General features: G+C 42.1%; 1 protein-coding gene across 1 annotated transcript in view; it reads right to left on the bottom strand.

Moving 5' to 3' along the window:
* Window positions 1–1,783: 1,783 nt before the first annotated feature.
* Window positions 1,784–16,572, bottom strand: part of LOC139373021 (uncharacterized) — a 30,690-nt gene continuing 15,901 nt past the window's right edge. Inside the window, exon 2 of the mRNA XM_071112997.1 lies at window positions 1,784–2,028. The gene's annotated coding sequence lies outside the window, so the exon portion shown is untranslated. The remainder of the gene's footprint in view (window positions 2,029–16,572) is intronic.

The following is a 16,572-nucleotide window of genomic DNA, read 5'->3' on the forward strand; positions in this document are numbered from 1 at the left end:
ACCCATGGTCTGTCCAGAAACAACCCCTACTGGCCAGAGTCTAGACATTTGTGGAGATCTAAAAGGGATTGATGGGTCGTGACATGAGAGCTCCACCTTACCCTCTGATATGCTTGGTGGAATTTTGGCACTATTGCTTACGCTGCCCAATTCTCTCAGATCTTCACAAAGGTTATTTCTGGACACGACCACACAACCCCTTGGATGTGTGGTGGACCTACAGCTTGACGCTTGAGGTATTGGTTGGATATTTAATTCCATTGCTATACACAGATTTGCACAGGTGTAAGCTGGACAACCACGGCACCCTATCAAGCTGATCAGACCGGACTGGGTAGCTGGAAACCTGTTGTAAACAGTGAAAGGATAGATTTACATGTCATCATACCCATGCTTCATTTCAGCTAGTTAGATGTGCAACCCCTGATTATCTATAGCTAAGTCATATCTCTAGTCTAGCAATAGATACTGTTGTTTTGGATGTATAGCATCATTTAAAAGATTACCAATGGTTAGCTAGGATATACATGACATGACCAAAATGATGTGGGCACCTGCTCATTGAACATCTAATTTCAAAATCATGGGCATTAAAATGGAGTTGGTCCTATTACAGCCTCCACTCTTCTGGAAAGGCTTTCCACTAGATGTTGGAACATTGCTGCGGGGACTTGCTTCCATTCAGGCACGAGTATTAGTGAGGTTGGGCACTGATGTTGGGCGATTAGGCCTGGCTCGCTTAATAGCCTAGTAGCCATTCCAATTCATCTCAAAGGTGTTCAACGGGTTTGAGGGCAGGGCTCTGTGCAGGCCAATCAAGTTCTTACAGCGATCTCGCAAGCCATTTTTGTATGGACCTTCCTTTGTGCACTGGGGCATTGTCATGCTGAAACAGGAAAGGGCCTTCCCCAAACTTTTGCCACAAAGTTGGAATTACAGAATTGTCTAGAATGTCATTGTATGCTGTAGCGTTACGATTTCCCATCACTGGAACTAAGTGTCCTAGCCCGAACTATGAAAAACAGCCCCATACATTATTCCTCCTCCACCAAACTTTACAGTTGCCACTGTATTGTGGCAGGTAGTGTTCTCCTGGCATCCGTCAAAACCCAGATTCGTTCATCAGACTGAAAAGTGGTGAAGTGTAATTAATCACTCCAGAGAATGTGTTTCACCTGCTCCAGAGTCCAATGGCGATGAGCTTTACACCACTTCAGCCGATGCTTGGTATTGTGCATGGTGATCTTAGGCTTGTGAGTGCCTGCTCGGCCATAGAAACCCATTTTATTTAGCTCCCGACAAACAGTTATTGTGCTGATTTTCCTTCCAGAGGCAGTTTGGAACTCTGTAGTGAGTATTGCAACTGAGGACAGATTATTTTTTACATGAATCTGCACTTGGCGGTCCCATTTTGTGAGCTTATGTGGCCTACCACTTTGCGGCTGAGCCGTTGTTGCTCCTAGACGTTTCCACTTTAAAATCACAGCACCTACAATTTTTAATCAAATGTATTTATAAAGCCCTTTTTACATCAGCAGATGTCAAAGTGCTATAAAGAAACCCAGCCTAAAAGCAAAAACAGCAAGCAATGCAGATGTAAAAGCATGGTAGATAGGAAAAACTCCCTAGAAAGGCCAGAACCTAGGAAGAAACCAGGCTCTGAGGGTTGGCCAGTCCTCTTCTGGCTGTGCCGGGTGGAGATTATAAGAGTACATGGACATTTAAGGCCAGATTATTCTTCAAGATGATCACAGTGGTTGTAAAGGGTAAGCATGGTCAGTATCTCAGGAGTAAATGTCAGTTGGCTTTTCATAGCCGAGCATTCAGCGGTCGAGACAGCAGGTGCGGTAGAGAGCGAGTCAAAAACAGCAGGTAGGGGACAAGGTAGCACATCTGGTGAACAGGTCAGGGTTCCCTAGCCGCAGGCAGAACTGTTGAAACTGGAGCAGCAGCACGACCAGGTGGACTGGGGACAGTCAGGAGTCATCATGCCAGATAGTCCTGAGGCATCATCCTAGGGCTCAGGTCCTCCAGGAGGAGAAGGAGAGAGAGAGAGAATTAGAGGGAGCATACTTAAATTCACACAGGACACCACCAGCGGTGGGTTGGGGGACATTGTGGGAGAAAGGGTTGGGGGACACTGGCCCCTGGACAGGGCCAACCAGGCAGGATATAACCCCACCCACTTTGCCAAAGCACAGCCCCCACACCACTAGAGGTATAGCAACAGACCATCAACTTACTATCCTGAGACAAGCTTGAGTATAGCCAAAGAAGATCTCCTCCAATGCACGAGCCCGAGGGGGCGCAAAACCAGACAGAAAGATCACATCTGACTCAACCCACTCAAGTCGACGCACCCCTCCTAGAAACGACATGGAAGAGCACCAGTAAGCCAGTGACTCAGCCCCCATAATAGAGTCAGAGGCAGAGAATCCCAGTGGATTGGGGAGCCGGCCAGGCAGAGAAAACAAATGGCAGTTCGTTGCTCCAGTGCCTTGACGTTCACTCCTTCTGAGTTTTATTTGAAGTAACTGTACAACCAAGATTAATTTTCAGATCCAACAGCAGATCTTTGTTTCTTGAACTAGCATCCATTTTGTCAGAGTTTAAAAGTAAAAAATATGCAGGCATCCACTTCCTTATGTCTGAAACACAGGCTTCCTGGGAAGGCAATTTTGGGGCTTCACCATGTTTCATCGAAATGTACAGCTGTGTATCGTCCGCATAGCAGTGAAAGTGAACATTATGTTTCTGAATGGAATCACCAAGAGGTAAAATATATAGTGAAAACAATAGTGATCCTAATACACAACCTTGAGAAACACTGACATTTACAGTTGATTTGTCAGAAGACAAACCATCCACAGAGACAAACTGACATCTTTCCGACAGATAAGATATCAACCAGGCCAGAACTTGTCGGTGTAGACCAATTTGGGTTTCCAATCTCTCCAAAAGAATGTGGTGATCGATGGTATCAAAACCAGCACTAAGGTTTAGGAGCACAAGTACAGATGCAGAGCCATTTAAAAAGATAATTTTCCTTCTTTGCGAGCGCAGTCTCAGTGCTATGATGGGGTTTAAAACCAGACTAAAGCATTTCCTATACATTATGTATTCAGGGAGGCAGTGAGTTGCTGCCTAACAGGCTTTTCAAAATGAGAGGAATGGGAGAGTCGATACAGGCCGATAGTTGGTTTTTCAACTCTGATACCGATACCGATTATTGGAGGACCAATAATGACAACTACAATAATACTGAATTAACACTAATTTTAACTTAATATAATACATCAATAAAATAAATTTAGCCTCAAGTAAATAATGAAACGTTAAATTTGGTTTAAATAATGCAAAAACAAAGTGTTGGAGAAGAAAGTAAAAGTGCAATATGTGCTATGTAAGAAAGCTAACGTTTAAGTTCCTTGCTCAGAACATGAGAACATATGAAAGCTGGTGGTTCCTTTTAACATGAGTCTTCAATATTCCCAGTTAAGAAGTTTTAGGTTGTAGTTATTATAGGAATTATAGGACTATTTCCCTCTATACCATTTGTATTTCATTAACCTTTGACTATTGGATGGTCTTATAGGCACTTTAGTATTGCCAGTGTCCCTCTCCTCGCTCCTCCCTGGGCTCAAACCAGCAACACAACGACAACAGCCACCATCGAAGCAGCGTTACCCATGCAGAGCAAGGGGAACAACTACTTGAAGGCTCAGAGCGAGTGACGTTTGAAACGCTATTAGCGCGCGCTAACTACCTAGCCATTTCACTTCGGTTACACCAGACTAGAAGCTGAAAAGACAAACGCAGTAATTTGTTTGTAAATTGAAATTTGCTGTCATCAACACACCTCCGCCTTTGCGGGAAGCGCAGGGAATATGGTCACTAGTGTAACCAGGAGGAGAGCACTCCATTTAACACAGTAAATTCACCAGGCTTGAGCCATGTTTCAGTCAGGCCAATCACATCAATGGAGGTGGATGGAGGTCTTTATTCCAGTGAGAATGCTAAGGCGAACACTGCCATGTTTTCTTTTGCTCAACCTAGATCAAGGCACAGACAAGGTTACAGGATCAGGGGCGTCAGGTAGCCTAGTGATTAAAGCGTTGGACCAGGAACCGAATGGTAGCTGGATCAAATCCCTGAGCTGACTAGGTAAAGAAAATGTTGTTCTGCCCCTGATCAAGGCAGTTAACCCACTGTTCCCCAGTAGGCCATCGTTGTAAGTAAGAATTTGTTCTTAACGGACTTGCCTAGTTAAATAAAGGTTACCTTTTAAAAATAAATACCTAGCCATTTGGGGATAGCTGAGCTGACTACACTAACTGTGCTAGTGGCAGTCCACTAAGCTGGCAGGCTGGCTAACAGCCTGCTGCCTGGCCTGCACCAGTGGTGGAAAAAGTACCCAACGGTCATACTTGAGTAAAATTAGATGCCTAAATAGAAAATGACTCAAGTGAAAGTCACCCAGTAAATTACTACTTGAGTAAAAGTCTAAAAGAAATACACATACAGTGCCTTGCGAAAGTATTCGGCCCCTTTGAACTTTGCGACCTTTTGCCACATTTCAGGCTTCAAACATAAAGATATAAAACTGTATTTTTTTGTGAAGAATCAACAACAAGTGGGACACAATCATGAAGTGGAACGACATTTATTGGATATTTCAAACTTTTTTAACAAATCAAAAACTGAAAAATTGGGCGTGCAAAAGAACATGAAGAACAAGGAACACACCAGGCAGGTCCGAGATACTGTTGTGAAGAAGTTTAAAGCCGGATTTGGATACAAAAATATTTCCCAAGCTTTAAACATCCCAAGGAGCACTGTGCAAGCGATAATATTGAAATGGAAGGAGTATCAGACCACTGCAAATCTACCAAGACCTGGCCGTCCCTCTAAACTTTCAGCTCATACAAGGAGAAGACTGATCAGAGATGCAGCCAAGAGGCCCATGATCCCTCTGGATGAACTGCAGCGATCTACAGCTGAGGTGGGAGACTCTGTCCATAGGACAACATTCAGTCGTATATTGCACAAATCTGGCTAGCACAGTCAGTGTAGTCAGCTCAGCTATCCCCATTGAGACCGTGTCTGTGCCTCGACCTAGGTTGGGCAAAACTAAACATGGCGGTGTTTGCCTTAGCAATCTCACTAGGATAAAGACGACCTCCATTCCTGTCATTATTGAAAGAGATCATGATACCTCACATCTCAAAATAGGGCTACTTAATGTTAGATCCCTTACTTCAAAGGCAATTATAGTCAATGAACTAATCACTGATCATAATCTTGATGTGATTGGCCTGACTGAAACATGGCTTAAGCCTGATGAATTTACTATGTTAAATGAGGCCTCACCTCCTGGCTACACTAGTGACCATATCCCCCGTGCATCCCGCAAAGGCGGAGGTGTTGCTAACATTTACGATAGCAAATTTCAATTTACAAAAAAAAAATACGTTTTCGTCTTTTGAATTTCTAGTCATGAAATCTATGCAGCCTACTCAATCACTTGTTATAGCTTCTGTTTACAGGCCTCCTGGGCCATATACAGCATTCCTGATTGAGTTCCCTGAATTCCTATCGGACCTTGTAGTCATAGCAGATAATATTCTAATCTTTGGTGACTTTAATATTCACATGGAAAAGTCCACAGACCCACTCCAAAAGGCTTTCGGAGCCATCATCGACTCAGTGGGTTGTGTCCAACATGTCTCTGGACTCACTCACTGTCACCGTCATACTCTGGACCTAGTTTTGTCCCATGGAATAAATGTTGTGGATCTTAATGTTTTTCCTCATAATCCTGGACTATCGGACCACCATTTTATTACGTTTGCAATTGCAACAAATAATCTGCTCAGACCCCAACCAAGGAACATCAAAAGTCATGCTATACATTCACAGACAACACAAAGATTCCTTGATGTCCTTCCAGATTCCCTCTGTCTACCCAAGGACGCCAGAGGACAAAAATCAGTTAACCACCTAACTGAGGAACTCAATTTAACCTTGCGCAATACCCTAGATGCAGTTGCACCCCTAAAAACTAAAAACATTTCTCATAAGAAACTAGCTCCCTGGTACACAGAAAATACCCGAGCTCTGAAGCAAGCTTCGAGAAAATTGGAACGGAAATGGCGCCACACCAAACTGGAAGTCTTCCGACTAGCTTGGAAAGACAGTACCGTGCAGTACTGAAGAGCCCTTACTGCTGCTCGATCATCCTATTTTTCTAACTTAATTGAGGAAAATAAGAACAATCCAAAATGTATTATTGATACTGTCGCAAACCTAACTAAAAATCAGCATTCCCCAAGAGAGGATGGCTTTCACTTCAGCAGTGATAAATTCATGAACTTCTTTGAGGAAAAGATCATGATTATTAGAAAGCAAATTACGGACTCCTCTTTAAATCTGCGTATTCTTTCAAAGCTCAGTTGTCCTGAGTCTGCACAACTCTGCCAGGACCTAGGATCAAGAGAGATGCTCAAGTGTTTTAGTACTATATCTCTTTGACACAATGATGAAAATAATCATGGCCTCTAAACTACTGAAAGAGCTGCTTCCTGTGCTTGGCCCTCCTATGTTGAACATAATAAACGGCTCTCTATCCACTGGATGTGTACCAAACTCACTAAAAGTGGCAGTAATAAAGCCTCTCTTGAAAAAGCCAAACCTTGACCCAGAAAATATAAAAAACTATCGGCCTATATCGAATCTTCCATTCTTCTCAAAATTTTTAGAAAAGGCTGTTGCGCAGCAACTCACTGCCTTCCTGAAGACAAACAATGTATACGAAATGCTTCAGTCTGGTTTTAGACCCCATCATAGCACTGAGACTGCACTTGTGAAGGTGGTAAATTACCTTTTAATGGCATCAGACCGAGGCTCTGCATCTGTCCTCGTACTCCTAGACCTTAGTGCTGCTTTTGATACCATCGATCACCACATTCTTTTGGAGAGATTGGGAACCCAAATTGGTCTACACGGACAAGTTCTGGCCTGGTTTAGATCTCATCTGTCAGAAAGATATCAGTTTGTCTCTGTGAATGGTTTGTCCTCTGACAAATCAACTGTACATTTCGATGTTCCTCAAGGTTCCGTTTTAGGACCACTATTGTTTTCACTATATATTTTACCTCTTGGGGATGTCATTCGAAAACATAATGTTAACTTTCACTGCAATGCGGATGACACACAGCTGTACATTTCAATGAAACATGGTGAAGCCCCAAAATTGACCTCGATAGAAGCATGTGTTTCAGACATAAGGAAGTGGATGGCTGCAAACTTTCTACTTTTAAACTCTGACAAAACAGAGATGCTTGTTCTAGGTCCTAAGAAACAAAGAGATCTTCTGTTGAATCTGACAATTAATCTTAATTGTTGTACAGTCGTCTCAAATAAAACTGTGAAGGACCTCGGCGTTACTCTGGACCTTGATCTCTGTTTTGAAGAACATATCAAGACCATTTCAAGGACAGCTTTTTTCCATCTACATAACATTTTAAAAATCAGAAACTTTCTGTCCAAAAATGATGCAGAAAGATTAATCCATGCTTTTGTTACTTCTAGGTTAGACTACCCGGATAAAGCACTAAATAAACTTCAGTTAGTGCTAAATAAGGCTGCTAGAATCCTGACTAGAACCCCAAAAATTGATCATATTACTCCAGTGCTAGCCGCCCTATACTGGCTTCCTGTCAAGGCAAGGGCTGATTTCAAGGTTTTACTGCTAACCTACAAAGCATTACATGGGCTTGCTCCTACCTATCTCTCTGATTTTGTCCTGCCGTACATACCTACACGTACGCTACGGTCAAAAGACGCAGGCCTCCTAATTGTCCCTAGAATTTCTAAGCAAACAGCTGGAGGCAGGGTTTTCTCCTATAGAGCTCCATTTTTATGGAATGGTCTGCCTACCCTGGTAAGAGACGCAAACTCGGTCTCAACCTTTAAGTCTTTACTGAAGACTCATCTCTCCAGTGGGTCATATGATTGAGTGTAGTCTGGCCCAGGAGTGTGAAGGTGAACGGAAAGGCTCTGGAGCAACGAACCGCCCTTGCTGTCTCTGCCTGGCCGGTTCCCCTCTTTCCACTGGGATTCTCTGCCTCTAACCCTATTACAGGGGCTGAGTCACTGGCTTACTGGGGCTCTTTCATACTGTCCCTGGTAGGGGTGCGTCACTTGAGTGGGTTGAGTCACTGATGTGATCTTCCTGTCTGGGTTGGCGCCCCCCCTTGGGTTGTGCCGTAGCGGAGATCTTTGTGGGCTATACTCGGCCTTGTCTCAGGATGGTAAGTTGGTGGTTGAAGATATCCCTCTAGTGGTGTGGGGGCTGTGCTTTGGCAAAGTGGGTGGGGTTATATCCTTCCTGTTTGGCCCTGTCTGGGGGTGTCCTCGGATGGGGCCACAGTGTCTCCTGACCCCTCCCGTCTCAGCCTCCAGTATTTATGCTGCAGTAGTTTATGTGTCGGGGGGCTAGGGTCAGTTTGTTATATCTGGAGTACTTCTCCTGTCCTATTCGGTGTCTTGTGTGAATTTAAGTGTGCTCTCTCTAATTCTCTCTTTCTTTCTCTCTCTCGGAGGACCTGAGCCCTAGGACCATGCCTCAGGACTACCTGACATGATGACTCCTTGCTGTCCCCAGTCCACCTGGCCGTGCTGCTGCTCCAGTTTCAACTGTTCTGCCTTATTATTATTGGACCATGCTGGTCATTTATGAACATTTGAACATCTTGGCCATGTTCTGTTATAATCTCCACCCGGCACAGCCAGAAGAGGACTGGCCAACCCACATAGCCTGGTTCCTCTCTAGGTTTCTTCCTAGGTTTTGGCCTTTCTAGGGAGTTTTTCCTAGCCACCGTGCTTCTACACCTGCATTGCTTGCTGTTTGGGGTTTTAGGCTGGGTTTCTGTACAGCACTTTGAGATATCAGCTGATGTACGAAGGGCTATATAAATAAATTGGATTTGATTTGATCGCTGGATGATTATTTTAAAATCTAATACTATGGGTAATGGAGTCACTAATGACTAGGGTTTTCAATTTGTCAGAGCTAATGGTAGGAGGTTTCAGCGGCTCAGACCCCGTAACCGGTGGAGGCAAGACCCATGTAGGCTGGACACATGGAATTTAACGCTTTTTTCTGATAACCAGTTAATTCCATCCGCTGTGTGGAGCCCAGTGTCACAATATGACTATATTTCTCAGCTGCTTGCCACCGTTTAAGTATTCACAAAAAAACAGGCCTTATTTTAGGGCATTTTTCATCCTGCCAGCTCCTATTAATTCTATTGAGCTCCGTGGCAACAACTCCCCTTCCGAAAGTTATATTCCCAGCGTATTGTTTTACGTCACAATGCCTGCTTTGCTCACTTTGTTTATAGTTAACATGCAAACAAAATTACTCATGGAACTCTGAGGTCGTCCCATTGATTCCAATAAGGGAAATATAGGCATGCCTGTCTATTTTGCCTAATATCTCACAATGTGTATATTGATTTTTTTTCATGAGAATCTCCTCTTTCTAATTATGTAAGTCTGGGCAGCAAGCTCGTTGGTCATCGATCACTAGACCAGAAATAGTCCGAAGTTTTCATTTTTCCCAACTTTCTCATTACGCAGACATAAGCACAGTTGACACCATCGAGGTGCGGGTGTTGACTTTCTACACAACTTGTTTTTTTTCAAGTTTCGTCAGACGAACCGATTGTAGTGATAAAATAAAAAGGGATATTTTTTTTGTGCAGTTTAGATGAAATTCAATTCTAAGCATCGCTCCAGTCAAAACAGGCTCTGCGAACATCGATTCCATTCATTTACTATGGGCTCGCGCTAGTGTTCCAGCTTAGCCAAAGTTCTTTTGCTGTTTTTCAGCCTTGGGTGAATTTTGACTCATTCTATAGTCCAGCCTAACCTGAGAAGGCTCCGCCTCTGACTCAGACTCATTGCTTAATGGGGAGAAAAGGTTAAAAGTTTGTCAGTTGAATGAGCGACACCGGTTGAGCATGCGATAGTATTTCATTTCAGAAGTCTTGAGAAAATTGTCCGGCTGCGGGGACTGTAGGGGGGATTTATACTACTATCTGTACTTACTGGTGGCACAGATGCTGTTTCATCCTTTCCTACGCTTAAATTGCACTTGCCTAATGATTGCATCTGAAGCTGTGCTTGCAACACGGCTACCTCACCATAAGACGATACTGCTCCTGTATATTATGAGTACAGCGACTGCAATTAGATGGCAGTGTTAACGTTACTACTTAGCTTTTTCAGATGGTGGAGGTCCTGTAGAACCATGTCCATATAACCATGTCCGGGGGTGAAAAGGTTGAATGAAAAATGTTGAGCAGGAAAAAACAAAGGCGTAAAAAACGAAAGTAAAAAACGAAAAGTTTGCCAAATAGCAACAAACAGCTTGGCGCACGGAGACAAGTCTGATTGTGGGGCTTCACATTGAGGGCAGGACTTGATGAACTGACTTTTTTGGAAAGGTGGCTTCCTATGACGTTGTTACGTTGAAAGTCACTGAGCTCTTCAGTACAGGCTATTTGAGTTTTGTAACGCTTCTGCTTTGCTGGTTACTGTTTGTAATAATTGGGCTATGTTCTCAAATAATCGTAAGATATGCTTTCGCCGTAAAGCATTTTTTAAATTTGACACTGTGGTTGGATTCACAAAACCTATGTAAAATATGTTTTGTTTTCTTTCCAGATGGGACGCTAGTGTCCCACATACCCTAGAGAGGTTTAAATGATGGTATCAATTTTTGTTTTATTAATCATATTAAAGTTACACCTTCTGTTTGAAGCTTTGGATTTGTCAATCACATACATTATTTTAGATGTGTGTTCACATGTAACATAGGGTGATACTAAATGTTATGAGGTTACAGTACACTTCTGAGATCTCCATACAAAATAATCTGACAGTAATATCCAGGATTTCACAGGATCAAGGTCAATGTGAAAGTAAATAATTAAATGCTTAGTATATGGTATAACAACAAAAAACAGTGTCATAAATGTAAGGAAATAAAGGTAATGTTTTGTCACACAATCTTGGCCAAATCTGGGAGGACTCCAAGCATGAGAAAGTGTTTAAAAATACAGTGCCTTTTAAAAGTTTTCATCCCTCTTGACGTTTTTCCTATTTTGTTGCATTACAACCTGTAATTGATATGGATTTTTATTTGGATTTCATGTAATGGACATACACAAAATAGTCCAAATTGGTGAAGTGAAAAAAAAATGTGCTTGTTTAAAAAAAAACACGGAAAAGTGGTGCGTGCATAGTGTATATATTCACCCTTTTGCTATGAAGCCCCTAAATAAGATCTGGTGCAACCAATTACTTTCAGAAGTCACATAATTAGTTAGATTGCACACAGGTGGACTTTATTTAAGTGTCACATGATCTCAGTATATATACACCTATTCTGTAAGAACCCAGAGTCTGGAAATCCACTAAGCAAGGGGCACCACCAAGCAAGCGGCACCATGAAGACCAAGGAGCTCTCCAAACAGGTCAGGGACGAAGTTGTGAAGAAGTACAGATCCGGCGTGGGTTATAAAAAAATATCAAAAACTTTTAGAGACATACCCCAAGAGACTTGCAGCTGTAATTGCTACAAAAGGTGGCTCTACAAAGTATTGACTTTGGGGGGCGAATCGTTATGCACGCTCAAGTTTTGTGTTTTTTTGTCTTATTTCTTGTTTGTTTCACAATAGAAAATTTGAATAAATATAAAAAAAATATATATAAAAAAATATTTAAAAAATAAAAGATTCTCAACATGCTCACAATATGCCATTGGATAAAACAAATAAAGGTTTTGCATGTCAAGACAAATGTTTGGAAAATTATATTTACCATCTGCTATTCTTTCTATTCAGAAATGTTTATTCTATGTTTTGCTATTGTATTAAATGTTAGTTAAAATGACTAAATTACTAGCGTATCATTATGTGATGTATTGGTGACTAAACAAAATGTGCTCATGGTATTTCATGAAAAACTCATTTGCATGGATGACTCAGGTGAAAGATGTGTGAAACCCCAATAAGGTTATGAATGTAAGATGGGGGGAGGCGTCGCGCCAAATAGTGTCTCCCTCTACGTCACAATGGGATTAGATTAGTTCTAGCTTCTGTTGCTAGGATTGTTGCTAGAACTTGCAACATTCTGATCAGATTACGTAATGAACCAAAGCGTCCGTTGCTGTGCTGGTTGCTTGGCTCAATTATAACAGGCAGTTCTAGTTCTGTTTCACCGCATAAATGCTCGCTAAGTCCGCGCAAAACTATTACTTCAGAATTGTTCGGCAATGACGGTGTTTTTAGAGGACTGAAAATAGTGGAAAGAGAGCACTTTCTCTACCATGTAAACTCAGCAAAAAAAAGAAACGTCCTCTCACTGTCAACTGCGTTTATTTTCAGAAAACTTAACGTGTAAATATGTGTATGAACATAACAAGATTCAACAACTGAGACAAAACCTGAACAAGTTCCACAGACATGTGACTAACATAAATGGAATAATGTGTCCCTGAACAAAGGGGAGGTCAAAATCAAAAGTAACAGTATCTGGTGTGGCCACCAGTTGCATTAAGTACTGCAGTGCATCTCCTCCTCATGGACTGGACCAGATGTGCCAGTTCTCACTGTGATATGTTACCCCACTCTTCCACCAAGGAATATGCAAGTTCCTGGACATTTCTGGGGGGAATGGTCCTAGCCCTCACCCTCCAATCCAACAGGTCCCAGATGTGCTCAATGGGACTGAGATCCAGGACCTTTGCTGGCCATGGCAGAACACTGACATTCCTGTCTTGCAGGAAATCACGCACAGAACGAGCAGTATGGCTGGTGGCATTGTCATGCTGGAGGGTCTTGTCAAGATGCGCCTGCAGGAAGGGTACCACATGAGGGAGGAGGATGTCTTCCCTGTAATTCAGAGCGTTGAGATTGCCTGCAATGACAACAAGCTCAGTCCGATGCTGTGACACACCGCCCCAGACCATGACGGACCCTCCACCTCCAAATCGATCCCCCTCCAGAGTACAGGGCTCGTTGTAACGCTCATTCCTTTGACGATAAACGTGAATCTGATCATCACCACTGGTGAGACAATACCGCGATTCGTCAGTGAAGAGCACTTTTTGCCAGTCCTGTCTGGTCCAGCAACAGTGGGTTTGTGCCCATAGGCGACGTTGTTGTGATGTCTGGTGAGGACCTGCCTTACAACGGGTTACAAGCCCTCTGTCCAGCCTCTCTCAGCCTATTGCGGACAGTCTGAGCACTGATGGAGGGATTGTGCGTTCCTGGTGTAACTTGGCCAGTTGTTGTTGCCATCCTGTACCTATCCTGCAGGTGTGATGTGCCGATGTACTTATCCTGTGCAGATGTTATTAAACGTGGTCTGCCACTGCGAGGACGATCAGCTGTCTGTCCTGTCTCCTTGTAGCGCTGTCTTAGGCGTCTCACAGTACGGACATTGCAATTTATTGCCCTGGCCACATCTGCAGTCCTCATGCCTCCTAGCAGCATGCCTAAGGCACGTTCACGCAGATGAGCAAGGACCCTCGGCATCTTTCTTTTGGTGTTTTTCAGAGTCAGTAGAAAGGACACTAAAGAAGCCTAAGTGATCATAATTGTGACCTTAATTACCTACCGTCTCTAAACTGTTAGTGTCTTAACGACCGTTCCACAGGTGCATGTTCATTAAAACTTCTTTGGGATCAGTGTCCCTTCCACAGGACGGTTGAGCTAACGTAGGCTAATGCGATTAGCATGAGATTGAAAGTAATCAAGAAAATTTCCCAGGACATAGTCATATCTAATATTGTCAGAAAGCTTAAATTATTTTTAATCTAACGGCACTGTCCAATTTACAGTAGCTATTACAGTGAAAGAATACCATATTGTTTGAGGAGAGTGCACAGTTTTGAACATGAAAAGTTATTTATAAACAAATTAGACATGTGGGCTGTCTTGGTACAACATTTTGAACAGAAATGCAATGGTTAATTGGATCAGTCTAAAACGTTGAACATACACTGCTGCCATCTAGTGGCCAAAATCTAAATTACAGCTGGGTTGGAATAATACATTATGAACTTTCTCTTGCATTTCAAAATGATGGTACAAAAAAATAAAAAACAGCGTTTGTTTTTTTCTTTATATTATCTTTTACCAGATCTGTTGTTATATTCTCCTACATTCCTTTAACATTTCCACAAACTTCAAATTGTTTCCTTTCAAATGGTACCAAGACTAGGCATATTCTTGCTTCAGGGCCTGAGTAACAGGCAGTTAGATTTGGGTATGTCATTTTAGGCGAAAATTGAAAAAAAGAGGCGGATCCTTAAGAGGTTTAATTGTTTATGGTTCATTGAACAAGCATGGGAAACAGTTTTTAAACACTTTGAAATTAAGTTCTGTGAAGTTATTTGGACCTTTCTTTTTTTATTTTTTTGCTGAGTTTATTAGTCTTAGTTAAATAGGAAAAAAGAACGTATGCTGTTTTATAGATTGAAGTTGCTAGCTACGGTACTTGTACAGTTGAAGTCGGAAGTTTACATACACCTTAGCCAAATACATTTAAACTCAGTGTTTCACAATTCCTGACATTTAATCCTAGTAAAAATTTGCTGTCTTAGGTCAGTAAATTGGGTGAACTTTGGCCTATTCCTCCTGACAGAGCTGGTGTAACTGAGTCAGGTTTGTAGGCCTCCTTGCTCGCACATGCTTTTTCAGTTCTGCCCACAAATGTTCTATAGGATTGAGGTCAGGGCTTTGTGATGGCCACTCCAATACCTTGACCTTGTTGTCCTTAAGCCATTTTGCCACAACTTTGGAAGTATGCTTGTGGTCATTGTCCATTTGGAAGACCCATTTGCGACCAAGCTTTAACTTCCTAACTGATGTTTTGTGATGTTGCTTCAATATATCCACAGAATTTTTTGTTCCAATGATGCCATCTATTTTGTGAAGTGCACCAGTCCCTCCTGCAGCAAAGCACCCCCACAACATGACGCTGCCACCCCAGTGCTTCAAGGTTGGGATGGTGTTCTTCGGCTTGCAAGCCTTAACCCATTTTCCTCCAAACATAACAATGGTCATTATAGCCAAACAGTTCTATTTTTGTTTCATCAGACCAGAGGACATTTCTCCAAAAAGTACAATATTTGTCCCCATCTGCAGTTGCAACCCGTAGTCTGGCTTTTTTTATGGCGGTTTTGGAGCAGTTGCTTCTTCCTTGCCAAGCGGCTTTTCAGGTTATGTCGATATAGGACTCGTTTTTACTGTGGATATAGATACTTTTCTACCTGTTTCCTCCAGCTTCTTCACAAGGTCCATTGCTGTTGTTCTGGAATTGATTTGCACTTTTCGCACCAAAGTACGTTCATCTCTAGGAGACATGTACTATTGTTTGTACAGATGAACGTGGTACCTTCAGGCGTTTGGAAATTGCTCCCAAGGATGAACCAGGCTTATAGAGGCCTACAATTATTTTGTCTTGCCATATTTCTTTTGATTTTCCCATGATGTCAAGCAAAGAGGCCTTGAGTTTGAAGGTAGACCTTGAAATACATCCACAGGTACACCTCAAACTGACTCAAATTATGTCAATTAGCCTATCAGAAGCTTCTAAAGGCATGACATAATTTTCAGGAATTTTCCAAGCTGTTTAAAGTTAGTCAACTCAGTGTTTGTAAACTTCTGACCCACTGGCATTTTGATACAATGAGTTATAAGTGAAATAATCTGTCTGTAAACAATTGTTGGAAAAATTACTTGTGTCATGCACAAAGTAGATGTCCTAACCGACTTGCAAACATTATAGTTTGTTAACAAGACATTTGTGGAGTGGTTGAAAAACGAGTATTAATGACTACATTCTAAGTGTATGTAAACTTCTGACTTCAACTGTACCTCAGCCTGCCTAGTTAGCAAGCCGGACAGTTGTATTTAGGAAGAAAATAAGCTACTGAATAACTGTTATTGCAGCTTTCTGTCAAAAAAATGGCGAAAGAACGTTGGCTAAGCAGGAACACTAGTGTGAGCTCATAGCAGATGAATGGAATCGAATGTTTGCAGAGCCTGTTTTGATTGGAGTGACTCTTAGAATTCCATTTCTCCTAAATGGCACCAAAAAATGTATCCCCTTTCATTTTACCACTACAATATGTTTTTAGGACAAAACTAAAAAATAACAACTTGTGTAGAAAGTAAAAATCCGCACCTCGATGGTGCCAAGTTTGCTTATGTCTGCATAATGAGGAAATAGGAAAAAAATGGCAACTTCTGACTATTTCTGGTCTAGCGATTGATGACAGCAGAGTTCGCTGCCCACCTTTATGTAATTAGAAAGAGGATATTATCCTGATTAAAATGGTGTCCAACTTGAAAAAATCTAAATATACACATTGTGAGATATTTGGCGAAATATACCAGTATGTCTCTCCATAGGAAAACAATGGGGGGAGCTCAGCGTTCCATGGGCAAAAGGTATGGCCTGCCCCTCTTGAGTGATCTACTCTCTGCATGCGGT

Source organism: Oncorhynchus clarkii, chromosome 2 (genome assembly GCF_045791955.1).
Source record: "Oncorhynchus clarkii lewisi isolate Uvic-CL-2024 chromosome 2, UVic_Ocla_1.0, whole genome shotgun sequence".
Taxonomy (NCBI): Eukaryota; Metazoa; Chordata; class Actinopteri; order Salmoniformes; family Salmonidae; genus Oncorhynchus; species Oncorhynchus clarkii.